Genomic DNA, 16,820 nt, shown 5'->3' with positions numbered 1-16,820 from the left:
GGATAGGTGCATTTGGCTTTAGGAAGAATATATACAAAGATGAGAATAAGAACAGTGTAGCTTAATTGAGAAATTACAAGAAATTTTAAATGGCTGACACATAATATGTGAAGGCAAGTCTGGGGTGTTGATAGAAAAAAAAAGGATAGATTAATAAATGGAGATAAGAGAATTCTATAATTTTAGATCTCAGTTTATACAATAGCTAATATTTACTGAAAACTTATGCACAAGTAACTTTTCTAAGGTCACAGCACTAGCAAATTACATAGTTGGAATTTAAAACCAAAAAGTGTGATTGCGTGGTGCACAGCCTATACTCATTATCCAAATTTGGCTCTTTATTTCCAGCACCTGACTCTACCAAGCCAAAGCTAATAAATAATTATGTATTAAACAATCCATCATGTTCTAGCAACCCTAGTATGCTACACGCTCACTGAACCTAAATTGAAGACTCTGTCCTAACAACAAAACCTGTTTTAACTATGTATGGATGTATGAATTCATTTTTCACTAAGAAGTAAAAATCCTTGATAATAAATTACTACTAAGACTACAAACTTTCTTCTTTGTACCTTCTAGAAACCCAATTCTTTTTAGAGGAAATTCTCTATTGGTGGTGTTCCCCTATGGAAAATAAACAAATTAGGGTTCATTTTGTTCATGACTGAAGTTTTCACTGCCTTTCCTTTAATATCATAAATTGTTCTTCAAAAATACTCTTATTAATTTAGATACTTGCCAGCATTATAAGAAATGCCTAGTTATCCACATTCTAATCCATCAATATTAATATTATTTTTAAGTTACACTGCAAGGAAAAAACAACTATATGCCTCATAGTTCTTTTTTTTTTTTTTAATTTTTTTTTCAACGTTTATTTATTTTTTTTGGGACAGAGAGAGACAGAGCATGAACGGGGTAGGGGCAGAGAGAGGGGGAGACACAGAATCAGAAACAGGCTCCAGGCTCCGAGCCATCAGCCCAGAGCCCGACGCGGGGCTCGAACTCACGGACCGCGAGATCGTGACCTGGCTGAAGTCGGACGCTTAACCGACTGCGCCACCCAGGCGCCCCGCCTCATAGTTCTTTTGAAGGAAGTAACTTTAATAATTATTTAATAGATTCTGTTTCTTAAAATAATTTTAGACTTATAAAAAATTTATAGAAGTTTATAGAAAAGTTGCAGGGGTAGTTAAGAGAGTTTCCACATACTCCATACCCAGTTTCCTTTATTGTTAACATTTTACATTAATATGATACATTTGTCATAGTTAATTATCCAATGTTGGTACAATATTATTATCTAAAGTCTGTATATTATGAGGATTTCCTTAGTTTTTACCTAATGTCTTTCTCTTTCCTTCCTTTTCTTTAAAAAAAAAATTTTAACGTTTATTTATTATTGAGAGACAGAGAGACACAGAGCGTGAGCAGGGGAGGGGGAGAGAGAGGGGAAGACACAGAATCTGAAGCAGGCTCCAGGCTCCAAGCTGTCAGCACAGACGCCGACGCGGGGCTTAAACCCATAAACCGTGAGATCATGACCTGAGCTGAAGTCAGTCGCCCAACCAAGTGAGCCACCCAGGTGCCCCTCTTCCCTCTTTCTTTCCTTTCATTTTCTTTCTTTCTTTCTTTCTTTCTTTCTTTCTTTCTTTCTTTCTTTCTTTCTTTCTTTCTTTCTTTCTCTCTCTCTCTCTCTCTCTCTCTCTCTCTCTTTCTTTCTTTTTTGTTACAGCCTCTTATCCAGGACACCAGAACATTTAGTTGCCATATCTCCTTAGCTCCTCTAAACTGTGATAGTTTCTTATACTTATTGTCTTTTTTTTAAAGTTTTATTTCATTTGAGAAAAACCAAGACAGTGTGAGTAGGGCAGGGGCAGAGAGAGGGAGAGAGAGAATCCCAACCAGTCTCTCCACCACTAGCACAGAGCTGGAAATGTGGCTTGAACTCATGCAACCACCAAATCATGACCAGCTAAAACCAAGAGTTGGATGTTTAACCAACTGTGCCACCTAGTTTTCAATTGTTTTTTTAAATAAACTCCAGAGTTCTGAGAAGTATTTGTTGCTGTCCTTCAACTTGGGCTTGTTTGATGGTATTGTCATGATTTTACTGGTGATAGGAGTATTAGGGATAAAGATAGCAAAACTCGGGGCGCCTGGGTGGCGCAGTCGGTTAAGCGTCCGACTTCAGCCAGGTCACGATCTCACGGTCCGTGAGTTCGAGCCCCGCGTCAGGCTCTGGGCTGATGGCTCGGAGCCTGGAGCCTGTTTCCGATTCTGTGTCTCCCTCTCTCTCTGCCCCTCCCCCGTTCATGCTCTGTCTCTCTCTGTCCCAAAAATAAATAAACGTTGAAAAAAAAATTTTAAAAAAAAGATAGCAAAACTCATTTTCATTAAGTCATATCAAGTATACCCTTTAGAAGGAAGTAGCCATATACATCCCACACTTAGGGGTAAAGAGTTATACTATATTTCATTAAGGGGCAAGTGTCTACAATATAATTTTTCTTTATTCATACATAAGTTTTGTTTACTGGAATGGTGATGATGATGCTCATCATCGTGAATGTTAAAATGTATTTGTGACTGTAGCTAAATATAAATATGTCATAGAACTGTGAAGTCTATGTAGTTACGTAAACTCAATAAAGAAATCATTTTGGATAATTTACAAAAAAAAAGCCCCCTTCCCCCCCCCCTCCATCCTGCACCAGAGCGCAGAGCATGCACTTAGCACATCTGCCTTCAAGCTGGATTTTCTCCCTGACAAGATGGTTGAGGGCTGCCTGCTAATTCCTGACAGAATTAACAGCACAGCCAACAGATGAAAAGTGCTTTGGATCACTCAGACCAACGAGACCCAGATCCCATTAAGAAGTTTGTTGGACAGATCCCCGGTCCTGGTCAGAAAAGAAGCTGGGAGAACTTTTTGAGCCTTACGGAGCCATCTACCAGATCAACGTCCTCCCCGACTGGAGTCAGAACCCTCCCCAGAGTAAAGGTTGTTATTTGGTAACATTTTATACAAGAAAAACTGCACTTGAGGCCCAGAATGCACTGCACAATATTGAAACTTTACCTGGGATATATCATCCCATTCAGTTGAAACCTGCAGATAGCGAAAAGTCAGACGCCATGGAAGACTGAAAATTGTTTGTAGGAATGGTTTCGAAGAAATGTAATGAGAATGATATCAGTAAAAAAAAAAAAAAAAAAAAAAAAAGAATGATATCAGTGATGTTTTCTCCATTTGGCCAGATAGAAGAATGCCAGATTGTCCCGGGACCCGATGGGCTCAGTCGAGGCTGTGCGTTTGTCACATTTTCTATAAGGGCAATGGCACAGAATGCAATCAAAGCCATGCATCAGTCTCAGACCATGGAGGGCTGCTCCTCACCCGTCGTAGTCAAGTTCGCAGACACTCAGAAGGACAAAGAGCAAAGGCGCCTCCAACAGCAGCTGGCACGGCAGATGCAACAGTTCAACACTGCCACCTGGGGGAACCTGACAAGTCTGGGCGGACTCACCCCACAGTACCTGGCACCTCTGCAGCAGGCCACCTCCTCCAGCAACCTGGGTGCGTTCAGTGGCATTCAGCAGATGGCTGGTATGAATGCCCTGCAGTTACAGAACCTGGCGACAATGGCAGCAGCAGTGGCTAAGGCCCAGACCTCAGCCACCACCACCAAGCAAACCCTTTGTCCACCACGAGCAGCACCCCAGGAGCCCTCGTAAGTCCAGTGGCTGCTTCAACCCCCAACTCCAGTGCTGGTGCAGCCATGAATTCTCTGACCTCTCTTGGGACTCTGCAAGGGCTGATGGCAGCCACTGTAGGACTGAATAATATGAATGCACTAGCGAGTACCATCAACAGACATAGCTCCCTGAAAACAAGGGGTTTGATTTGATCGCCTGCCTGTCCTTTCCTTGGTCTGCAAAGTAACATGCCAGTGGGAATGGCTGTCCTCCTCAGCACATGCTCATTACTGCTGTGCGAGGTCCTCAGGTCTGTGTGTACACCTCTCTGCATCCCATCTGTTGTGCTTTGTTGGTATTTTCCCTACATTACCATGAGAGACTACAGACGGACTCCGTTGAATGGCAGAGAAGCTATGACTATGAAGTTCTTGTGTGGAGTCTATGTCATACAAATGTTGTTTCCGGCAAGGACAACAGGCTTAAATTATTTTGTTTTTTAATTGTTTGCAATTGGGGTAATAAAGGTATGTATAGTCCATGGGGAATTAAGAATGTGTCTAGTTTCAAACAGTCCCTACGAAACAGTGTGAACCAGGAAAAGTGTTTACTTAAACCAAAAATCGTGAACAAAGAAACAAACAAAAAACACAACTGTCTTCTGCTTAGCCTGTGCAGGCGCAAGCCCACAAGACGGCGGCGGCGGCGGTTGGAGCTGGCCTTCTGAGGCGGGCAGGGTCCACCCTGCCGCTCTGAAGCCCGCATCTGTCTGCTTGACAGCTGTCGGCTCCCACCCGGCTCTATCACAAGACAGTTGTTGATCACTGTGAAAATCCGAGGAATGTGCGCTCCCTTGACAAGACATCAAAAAATGTTGGATATGGATTGGTGGGAGCTCCAGCATGTGGTGACTGGATGGAATTACAGATTCAAGTAGATGAAAAAGGGACGACTGTGGATGCCAAGTTTAAAACATTTGGCTGTGGTTCTGCAACTGCCTCTAGGTCATTAGTCACAGAATGGGTAAAAGGGAAGACGGTGGAGGAAGCCCTGACCATCAAGAACACAGACATTGCCAAGGAGCTCTGCCTTCCCCTCGTGAAGCTGCACTGTTCCATCCTGGCGGAAGATGCAATCCAGGCTGCCTTGGTGATGACAGACTGAAACAAGAATCCAAGAAAAGAGAGGTAGAGAAGAAATGAGCCCTCAGCTAAGCGTCCAGCAGGTCATATACACTGTTTGTCCACCCGCCACGCAATCACCGTAGATGTTCAGAAGCCCCTGACACTACAGTAAAAGAGCCCTGAGACATGCACAGCACTTGCTGGTCACATTGTGGCTCTAACGCAATCAAAATACACAGTTTACTTGTTCCAAATCCCGTGCTTTATTTCAGCCCACTTCTATTGCCTTAACCCAGTTTGTGTATATTTTGAATTGTGTGCATGGCCTGAAAACTAAAATCAGAAACGAAGTCTCAAGTATGGTAGTCCACGAAGTACACAAATGCCGAATATCACTTCAACCTATCTGAGGAAGATTACCAGTAGAAGGCTTTGGTATGATTATTTGGTACAGCCAATTACTGTACATAAAACAGGTTTGTATACATATATATAATAAAATAATGTAAGACCATTATTTTATTATATATGTATGCAAATCTGTTTTATGTACAGTAATATACACACAGAGTTTTATATACATATATATGTGTGTGTGTATGTGTATGTGTGTGTATACATACATATATGTATATATATATATTTAGTTCCAGTATAGAAACCCCATGTTGAGATGGTCGGGAGTGAGAAGAGGTAAACGTTCAAGCAAGGATGGCTGGTTTCTCAAGGCTACGTGATAAATTTCACATATATATAATATATATATTTCATATATATATTGTCTTGAGAGAAAACTGAAGGAGTAGCTAACAGTCTGTTAGGTGAAAGATCATTAAAACGGGTTCTTTGATTACTGATAAAGGTGTGATTTTTGGCAGATTTGTTGGAAGGCGTTTAAAGAAGTGAGTGATATTGGTATAATAAAACTCCTTCTAGGGGTGCCTGGGTGGCTGAGTTGGTTATCTGGCTGACTCTTGATTTCAGCTCATGTGGTGATCTCACTGTGAGTTCCATTACCATGTGGGGTCTGAGCTGGTGCTGAACCTGCTTGGGAGTTTCCCTCTGCCCCTCCCCCCGTTCTCAAAATAAATAAACTTAAAAAAAAAAAAAAACCTCCTTCTGTTTCCCTATAGTTATGCATGTGAACAAGGTTTCTCAATGTTTAATCTCTGAAAATGGAATGTAGGAATGTGAAATAAATATATATATATGACATATATACATGAAATATATATGATATATATGTTATATATATGTCATATAAATGACATACATATGAGACATATATATGACATATATATGACATACATATGAGACAAATATATATGACATATATATGTCATATATATGACATACAGATGAGACATATATATGTGTGTGTGTGTGTGTGTGTGTGTGTGTGTGTACTGTTCCTTGAACATGTATATTATCACCTAGCCTGGAGAAACCAACAATCCTTGCTTGAACATGTACCTCTTCTTGCCCCAGGCTCATCTCAACATGGGGGTTTCTATACTGGAACTCTACCTGGCATCTGATTCCTATTTTGGGACCATTTCAATTCTTTACTCCAATCCTACTATTATCTCAAATGGGACATCTCGAAGGACTAATGACTAATCAGCCCATGATCACACATTACTTTGGTGTCATGGATTTGGTATTTTTAAATTTTAGAGGGGAACTTGCTATCACTCATCTATCTATCTATCTATCTATCTATCTATCTATCTATCTATATGTCATATATATATGACAACCCGTGGCATGTACTCATGAGATGGAAATGCTTATTTCAATGTTGCGGATTCCAAGAAACCTGGATTTGGGGAACTACACCAAGTGTGAAAGCCCACAAGATCTAAAAATCAAAAGCTGCTGCAGATAAACCTTTAACAGTTATGAAATGAAGAAGAAAGGGAACAATTAGACCTGAAACCCCAATGTCAGGGAGACCCCCAGTCATCAAGCCCGAGGTAGACTCTTCTCTTTGCTACAATTACATGTTTCCCATACAAATGCTGGACTGCAAACAGAAAGAGTAGAAGAAAGTTCCAAACAACATCCCTCCAGACATTGTTAAACTTGACTTGTCATACAATGAAATCAACCAGCTTTGACCCAAGGAGTTTGAAGATATTCATGAGCTAAAAAAATTAAACCTCAGCAACAATGGTATTGAATTCATAGATACTGGTGCTTTTTTAGGATTCACACATTTAGAAGAGTTAGAATTATCAAACAAAAGTCTACAAAACTATGATTGTGGTGTATTAGAAGACTTGTATTTTTTGCAACTCTTGTGGCTCAGAGATACCCTTGGAAATGTGACTACAATATCCACTACCTCTACTACTGGTTAAAGCACCACTACAATGTACAATATAATGGCCTGGGATGCAAGATGCCTGAAGAATACACAGGGTGGTTTGTGGGAAAATATGTTCACAGTTACTTTGAAGAATGCCCCAAAGACAAATTACACCCTGAGACATTTGATTAAGGTCGAGAAGATGATGACTGGGAGAAGATTCATAGGGATCATGTAGCAGAGTGCAAGAATCCCTATAGTAGGATAAGTTAGAAATTATTCTGGTTGCAACTAGTTTTGAATTGCTATACCGGTGTCAGAAAACCATATGTTTACATTTTGATTAGCTGTGTTGCCTATTTATGCAGTATCCAGCTAAAGGAAGGTTCCCTTAATTATTATTATTATTGCGAGAAATTCTAGCAATCAAAGGAATGCTTTCATCCTGCTTGCCTGCCTGTTTGCAGACCAGCCTTTGGCGAAGATTCCACACTGGTAAACTGCAGGAGTTGGGTCCTACTGATGGCATTGGAATTTCATATGTCCTGTATGTATGTTTTTACTGCCTTTTGCAAATAAAATTTAAAAAAACTTGGTTCATTTAATATATATATATATGTATATATGTATATGTATATATGTGTGTGTATATATATGTATATGTATATATGTGTGTGTATATATATGTAAATATATATATATATCATATGTATATGCATTCCTAGCTTAAGGAAGAATATATACAACTATATGTATATATAATAAGCCTTATTTATATAAACTTTGCTGAGATTTGAGTGGTATTGTTTTTAATCTATAGATCAAGTCGGGGAGAAAACAAGTTGGGGAGAAATAACATCTTAAAAATATTGAGTGTTCTAATTAGTAAGAAATATTTCTCCATTGGGGTGCCTGGGTGGCTCAGTCAGTTAAGCATCGACTCCTGATTTCACAGGTCATGATCTCATGGTTCATGGGTTTGAGCCCTATATTGGGCTCTGTATTGATAGTGTGGATCCTGCTTGAGATTCTCTCTCCCTCTTTGCCCCTCCCCAGCTCATGCTCTCTCTCTCTCTCTCAGAATAAGTGAATAAACATTTCTCCACTTACTTAGATTGTGAATAAGAAATATATCTCAATTTATTAGATCATGTTTATTTCATGAGTGTTTTGCAGTTTTCCACATACAGATGTTATAGGTATTTTGTTAGATTTATACATAAGTCTTTTATTTTGGGATGGTTGTTTTGTAAGTGGTATTTGTTTTTTGTTTCTTTCTTTCCAATATACCAATGTTCATTGCTAGAAAGCAATTGATTTTTGTATACCTTATATCTTGCAAACTTGTTAAAGCATCTTATTAGTTCCAGGGGTGGTTTTGAAAAAAAAAAAGGAGATTCTTTGGAGTATCCCACAAAGACAATTATACCATCTGTGAATAAAGACAGATCAATTTATTCTTGTCCTATCTGTAAATATTTTATTAGGTTAAGGAAGTTCCTACTAATTCTTAGTTTTTTGACAGCCATTATCATGAATGAACTTTGACTTTTCTCAGATGATTTCTGTGCATCTAATATTATAATTTATGGTTTTTCTTATTCATCTGTTAATATCATATGGTCAAATGATACATGATATGCTAATATGACTGATATGATTATATGTTTTTTAAATTATTTGTGAATATGATTAATTAATTACATAGATTGGTTTATGAATGTTAAACCAGGCTTGCTCTCCTGGCATGATCCCCACTTGTTGATTTCAGGCTTGAATACAGTCCTCTTCTTGTAATTTGCAAATGGCTTATAATTTTAATTTAAACTTTTATCATTAAACTTTTACTCTTTTTGCAAGGTTGTGTCATCTTTATATTCTTAGCTTGAATAATGAGAAGATTCTATACATCCTCTTACTGTTTTGTTTTTTGTTTTAGAGAGAGAATGGGAGAGGGGGGAGGGGAAGAGGGGCAGAGGGAGAAAGAGAGAGAATCTCAAGCAAGCTCCAGGCTCAGTGTGGGACCTGATCCCATGACTCTGGGACTATAACTTGAGCCAAAATCAAGAGTTGGATGCTCAACCAACTGAGGCACCCAAGCTCCCCACCCATCTTTAAAATATAGAAATGCATAAGTTTTTAGCCCTATACTCTATAAAAATATTTATACCATGACTAAGAATAATGCTTAATATATCAAATAATTGAGCTATGTTTATTGCTGTTATAGGTAATTTAATCTCAAATATATCTATTTACCTCAGAAACATCTTAATGGGATTTCTGACATATTGAAATGATGTACCTGGTTTGTTTATACAAAAAGATGTATTAAAGAACTAATAATACACCTCTGTCCTAAAAAATAACAAGCTGAACAGACTGAAAAATTAAACTATTCCTGGTCCACAAGAGAGGGAGGGAATGGGGCAAAACAATGATCCCAACACTGAAGAGACAGGGGAATACAGGGAGTCCTGGGTTACTGGCATAGAGACTCACACAAGGAAATTGAGATGGGCAACAGAGCCTGAGAAGAAAGCTTGAGCTTTAATTGATGCATTGCTAGAGGCTTGGTGTGGAACAAGTCTGAGAGAGAAAATTGTTCAGGGACTGAGTCATACGAAGGTCCCACAATATTTTGAGATTTACCCCCAGAAGCCTGACCATGTTCCAACAGTAAATATCAGAGAAAAACCTCCTCCTGCTTCTGACAAGGGAAGGGGGGAAAGTTACCATGTTGAAATACACCAGAACATTCTGCTTTTTTTTTAATGTTCATTTATTTATCTTTGAGAGAAAGAGAGAGTAGGAGCAGGGAGGGGCACAGATAGAGGGAAACAGGGAATCCCAAGCAGGCTCCACGCCCAGCACAGAGCCTGATGCTCAGCTCGATCCCAGAAACCATGAGATCATGATTTGAGCAGAAACCACGAGTCAGACACATAAATGACTAAGCCACCAGGCACCCCCAGAACATTGTTCTTAATAAGGGCTGCCCTCGGGAGAAGCTAGCTAACAAGAGTCTACCTTGCTGGGGTATTATCAGAACCTAACTCACCTATGGAAGGGAAATACCAAACTGCAATTAATTTTAGCCTTCCATGTGGGGAAAGGGAAATACCCAACTCCATCCCACTCTAGCCATTCCATCTCACCTATGTGATCTGAGAAACACTTGTGAAGTTCACAGTCCAGAGACATACTCACCAAAAGACTGACCCTAGTCATAGGACTATGGAATGCTTCCCCTCTTCCCACACTTAATCACATTATTAAAGGCCTATTTACAGCAATGGGATATTATTCAGTACTGCAAAAAAGAGTATAAAGCTATAAAAAGACATGCAGGAAATTTAGATGCATATTGCTAATCCAAAAAGGCTATGTATTGTAAGATTTCAACTATATGACATTCTGGAAAAGGCAAAACTATGAGTAGAATAAAAGGATCAGTTGGTTGCCAGTGATGGGGAGGGAGAGAAGGGATGAACAGGCAGAGTACAGAGGATTTTTAGGGCAGTGAAAATATTCTGCATATTATAATGGATATATGGATATATATCCATATATATTGAATATATATTATCTATATGTATACTGAATTTATTTATATGTCATATATATATTTAAACCATAGAACATACAACGCTGAGTGTATATCCATATAACGGATATATATATCCATTATACACACACACACACAGACACACACATATATTTTTAAACCATTGAATATACAATGCTGGGTGTGAGCCCTACGGTAAACTATAGTTTTGGGTGATTATGATGTGTCAATGTAGGTTCATCCTTGATAACAAATCTACCATTCTGGTGAGTGATGCTAATAATGGGGGAGACCATGCATGTGTGGGGGCAGAAGGTGTATGGGAAATATGGGAAATCTCTGTATCTTCCTCTGCATTTTGTTGTGAACCTAAAACTGCTAAAAAAGTCTTTTAAAACACTAGTAAGAAACTACTAAATTATGAAACTGTCACATCGAGTTTTTAACGCAAGACTTGATCTACAAAACTAGGGGAAAGGCCATAAAACACAAATTAATTATGAAGCATAGCAATTTAAAACACTGAAAGCAAATTTATTTTAATGAGAACTCAAAAGAAACTTTCATAGAGACACAACATCATACTTGCATTGAGTACTTGGTGCAAAAAAGTTAGTTTGGACTTCTATTAACAAGTGGTAGGAGCTACCCTCAAATGATGATTCAAATTGGGAAATACTACTTCATCACCTGTTGGAGACAAGTTGCAAATAGAATCATTAAGTATGGTTTGTAGCTATTTTGTTAACAACCTTGCCTGGCCACTCTTCTATAAGCACTCTGCTGGTCACTACCTCTTGAACAAGCTCTTCCTGCAGATCCCACTGAAGTTATAGATACTGTCCTTTTGATATGGCTATTTTTATTTCACATTTACTAAGATCATCATTGTGGTATTTCTATCCCATTATGTTCCTGTTCTTCTCTCTTAAACAGAGTGAAACATAATCCATGTCTGTTATTGTTCTTGTTTGTGGGGATCTCTATGGATTCCACCACATCAAAATAACCACTTGGGGAATTAATCAAGTTAAACTCTGAGGCACATAACAAAGTCTGCAAACATATAAAACAAATAAAATAATGCCTGATATCATCCAATGGGGTAAGAAATAATAAGTAGTATTTAAAAACTGAATTTCCCTCCCTCCCACACAATCAGTTCTATTCAAACCTTTTTCTTTTTAGTTGAGATGTGTTACAACTGAGTTTTAATAAGACTTAATTCAACTTACATTATTAAACTCTTATTTTACTTCAAAATATTTACTTTCCAATTTATAAAGTAGTATAGTCACGATCTCTAATATTCCATTTGCCAGATTTGAATACCATAATTTAGTAGGATGTTGTTTAATAACTATTAAGGAAGCAACCATATTTTAGCATCTTTTTTTGCATTTGCAAAGCATCAACATTAAAATATTAAGTACAAATGCTCAGAAGCTGATCATTTATTCAATATCTGGAACCTTGCTGAAGCCAATAATTCTCAAGTTAGAATAGCTAAAAACTATCAAATATGCAAATAAATCACTTCATACAATTTCAGAATCCTCACAGTTCTTTTCTGTGATCTACTTTTTTTCCCTCTAATAATTAGTGACAACCTTACATAAATCCATTTGCTTTAGAATATACAAAATTATGGAGTGCCTGGGTGGCTCAGTTGGTTAAGTGTCTGACTTCAGCTCAGATCATGATCTCCCAGCTCATGAGTTCAAGCCCCACGTCAGGCTCTATGCTGACAGCTCAGAGCCTGGAACCTATTTCATACTCTGTGTCTCCCTCTCTTTCTGCCCCTCCCTCACTAGTGCTCTGTCTCTATAAAAAAAAAATTAAAAAACTAAAAATATGAAATATATAGAATATACCAAAATAAGTAGTATCTATCCCTCTGAATGTTAGATATTTCCTTTACAGGTTACATAACTGATTGCACTTAGTTATTAGGAATTCATATGCTCTGCTTAATTTTGTGTATTTACTTATATCTTAGTCAAAAATTCACACATTCTGGAATTGTTGGCTTATTTTCATATAAATAACCACACTTCTGGAGAATAGCCATAGGCAAAATAAAACAAAATAAAATTATTTTACATCTCTCTTATCATTGTGTTCTGATGCCTTCTTAGTCCTGGATGATATATTAGGTAATTAGACTGGAACTGAAATGGTTATATAACTGAATTAGATCTAGGAATCCAAATATTTTTGGTTAATATATTCATGTGAATGACTATGGATTCACACATTGATTTTTTTTGCTCCTTTTGCTTATATCAATATTTTGATATAGTAAACAACCTAATTCCTGGGAAACACAACAGGAACACCATGTTGAAAAGTTGGGGATATCCTAGTGAGTAGGCAAAACCAATGACCTGAACACAATGGCCTTGATCATTTGTTCAAAAGATATTAGGCTATGTTACTTATTTTCTGTACATTCATTTGAGCATACTGTATCTTCTAAATATTTAAAAACATAGGAATTTTAAACTCCTGTGATTGATTTGTTGCAGAAATGGTGATAGACCGAAATCTGAATTATTATATGTATTTGTAAATGTGTAACTTAATTTTATTATAGCCTTAAGTAAATTGCATAAAGTATAATCCTAATTAATATGATAAATAAGTACTTTTATTAGTATTTCCTAAATTATGAATCCTGAAGGCCATTTTTAACATTTTTACTTTTATCCTGATTAATTCTATTGTCATTTACTATTAATTATGCATACAAATTAAGAGAATATTCCCTGAAGGCAATTATTACAACAAAAATCTAAGTTTTGTGAGACCACTTTACAAATCAGAATATTGTCTAAATAGCTGCTGAAATTATATATATGGAGAGCAAAATAATTTAGATAAAAGGAAGCAATAATAACTACAACTCTCTCAGTGATTATGAATGCACAAAACTCACAATGAATTATTTTATTTCATATAAGTTTTCAATTAAACATTGCTTCCTATTTGACTCTTGAGAGTTTATTTAAGTTTCAGACTACTAAGTTGTTTTGATTTAGGATGCTCTACCTGCAGAAACTGAGACAAGGACTTAAACACAGGCTGCTTATTTGGGAGGTGATGCAAATAAGCAACAATGAAGAAGTAGGGAAAATGAAACAGGGACATAAAAGAGTCATCTAGGAATGTACTATTTAGTTCTTTGCCACTATGTGTAATGGTGCTCAGTCCCACTGTAGTGGTTTTAAAACTGTTCATCCTTTTCAAAGCAAAGATCCTAATTCTTGTCTCATCGAGTGTAGGCTCTACTTCATAATTCATTGCTAAGGTGTAGCCAGCATCTGGTCAAAGTGTGGCTTCCTCATTCTTCTCTCTTTGGTTCTCTCAGGCAAGCCAACTGCTGTGTCATGAAGATACTCAAGTATCTACGAAAAAGGCCGTATGGAGAAGAAGTAAATTCTCTGGTCAACAACCACATGAGTGTACTTGGAAGACGACCTTTAGCCCCATACAGGTCCTTTATATGACTCACCCAGCTAATGACTTGACTGCAACCTAATGAAAGATCCTGAGCTAGAATCACCCTGATAAGCCACTCTTAAATTCCTGAATCACAGAAATGGTGAGATAATAAATGCTTGCTGTTCTAAGCCACTGGACTTAGTGGGGGGGGGCAATTTGTTATATAGCAATATATAACTATGCATTCAATGAGGACCACCTGAAGATCTGTGGAGAAGGCACAATAGAAGGTGTTCTGGAATGACTGAGAACCAGAGCAATTGTCCACTGACTCGTACTGCCCATTAGTCAAGGGTTGTCCCCATGGTATTAACATATTCATAGTCTAGATTGATTTATGAGGGGTTAATGGGTGTGTATGCTCACTAAGATCCCTCAGCTTCCCCCGCCAAAAAAAAGTATAAGGTATAACAGTAGAGGTTGAAGTGAGATATAGTAAATGTGTTTAGAAAATTCCCAGCAAAGATGCAATGGGATAAAAGCAACAAAAGCAGCTGCTACAAATGCCAGATATGGAGCCCCAACCTATTTTGTATGTTAAATAACTTCCCAAAAAATAAAGAAAAAAAATGGAAAAAAGAATTCAATACACTTAAACTACACTGTGATATTATGTTAAGAGAAAGTTTTTTCTTCTACATTCTGCTTTTAGGAATAATTCATTTAACATAAAATAAAGCAGACTCTTACTCTGGGAATTATTTTTAAGAGATAATATGCAAACAACCAGAACCAACCTGGGCAATGAAACTTATCTTAATCTATTATAACCTGTACCACTATGTCTATATTACTCTATTATGATCAGAATGATTTTATCAAGGCAAAATGCTCAATTACTATTCAGAAACTTTGCATATTTATAATAAACTGCTATATTCCAGCTCGCAAAATACTATTATATAGTAACAATGGGTAAAATTTCTACCTATGTACAAGGCATGTTGCAAGGTCATTTACATACATTTGTCAATCCCTAAAACATGATACAAGATAGATATTATTTTTAGGCTACCAGTGATTGGAGCTCTCTATCTGGCCTAAATTTAAATTAAAAAATTCACTACCTGGTATTTACCCAAAGAAAATAAAAAATACTGATTTGAAAAGATACATACAGGGGCGCCTGGGTGGCGCAGTCGGTTAAGCGTCCGACTTCAGCCAGGTCACGATCTCGCGGTCCGTGAGTTCGAGCCCCGCGTCGGGCTCTGGGCTGATGGCTCAGAGCCTGGAGCCTGTTTCCGATTCTGTGTCTCCCTCTCTCTCTGCCCCTCCCCCGTTCATGCTCTTTCTCTCTCTGTCCCAAAAATAAATAAACGTTGAAAAAAAAATTAAAAAAAAAAAAGAAAAGATACGTACATGCACCCCTATGATATCACAGTATTATTTACAATAGCCAGATATAGGAACAGCCTACATAACATCCTTAATGAATGGATAAAAAATATGAGGTGTGTGTGTGTGTGTGTGTGTGTGTGTGTGTACACAGAGAGAATAATATTACTTAGCCATAAAAAAAAAAGAATGAGATCTTGCCATCTGCAACAAAGTGGATGGATTTAGAGGGTACAATGCTAAGTGAAATAAGTCATTCAGAAACAAATACCACATAATTTCATCATATATACAACTTAAGAAACAAAATAAATGAATAAACAAAAAAGAGATAAACAAAAAAAATGAATGCTTAAATACAGAGAACAAATTGGTCATTGCCAGAGGGGAGATGAAAAGGGGGATGGGTGAAATATATAGAGAATTAAAGTACACTTATCTTGATGAACACTGAGAAATGTATACAATTTTTGAAACATTATATTATACACCTGAAACTAATATAACTCTGTATGTTAATTATACTTCAATTAAAAAAAAGCCACTTGGCAGGCACAATTTTAGGAGATTTCACTGGAAACAATATTCCCCATTCCAAATCCTGATCCACTCAGATACCCAGGTATGGAAGAATTTTCTGATGAAATCTTTTTAAAGTTTTATTTAAAGTCCCAAATTTCTAGTGCTGGAATGTCCTAAATAACATATTCAAGAAATAGTTGGATTCTTCAGGACCTTTCCAAAATTAAAGAACACATGACTTTACGAAGAAACTCATTTGATTTTTCAAAAGTTCTATGAGCAAAAAGTAAATTACCTTGAACCACCATTATTTTTTAATACATGCAAAGTGTCAAACATTTTGCCTGAGTATCATTATAGTGATGACAAATACCTTTTTCTTATTCTTCCAATCACTGTATGACATTCTCTTAACAGCAGAAACCCATGGGCTTTCAAATCCATGTTCTAAGCCTTTGAAAATACATTTTATTTTGTCACAAAATTTTCCCATTTCCTTGGGAAACTTGCTAACATTCTCAACCTATTCCTTATGAATCAGTGTCCAGACCTCTGTTATGACTACACATCCCTGGAAGAACAGTTTCTTCCAACAACCAGATTTTTCCTCCTACCCTTCACTCCCATATTACATTTAACAGATGTCTTATACGTTCTGGCATTTGTCTCTGTATATGGATACATATATGTATGTTGCCAGAGAAATTAAGATCATCTCATAAAGAGATAAAGTTTTGTACTACTTTTCTGT

The 16,820-nt window shown here is 37.2% G+C and overlaps 1 protein-coding gene and 3 pseudogenes across 1 annotated transcript in view; 3 read left to right on the top strand and 1 right to left on the bottom strand.

The window, feature by feature from the left end:
- EYS (eyes shut homolog) overlaps positions 1 to 16,820 on the bottom strand; it is a 1,631,667-nt gene that overhangs the window by 805,586 nt on the left and 809,261 nt on the right. The gene's annotated exons all lie outside the window — the stretch shown is intronic.
- Positions 2,754 to 3,917, top strand: LOC124528373 (CUGBP Elav-like family member 2; annotated as a pseudogene).
- LOC124528372 (iron-sulfur cluster assembly enzyme ISCU, mitochondrial-like) lies at positions 4,080 to 4,907 on the top strand (annotated as a pseudogene).
- LOC124528371 (leucine-rich repeat-containing protein 17-like) lies at positions 6,569 to 7,413 on the top strand (annotated as a pseudogene).

This window comes from Lynx rufus, unplaced genomic scaffold, assembly GCF_022079265.1.
Source record: "Lynx rufus isolate CCGP_SWC_20201006 ecotype Redwood Valley unplaced genomic scaffold, mLynRuf1.p SCAF_6, whole genome shotgun sequence".
NCBI lineage: Eukaryota > Metazoa > Chordata > Mammalia > Carnivora > Felidae > Lynx > Lynx rufus.
The sequence above is the reverse complement of the archived record's forward strand: the minus strand, read 5'-3'. Positions and strand labels throughout refer to the sequence as shown.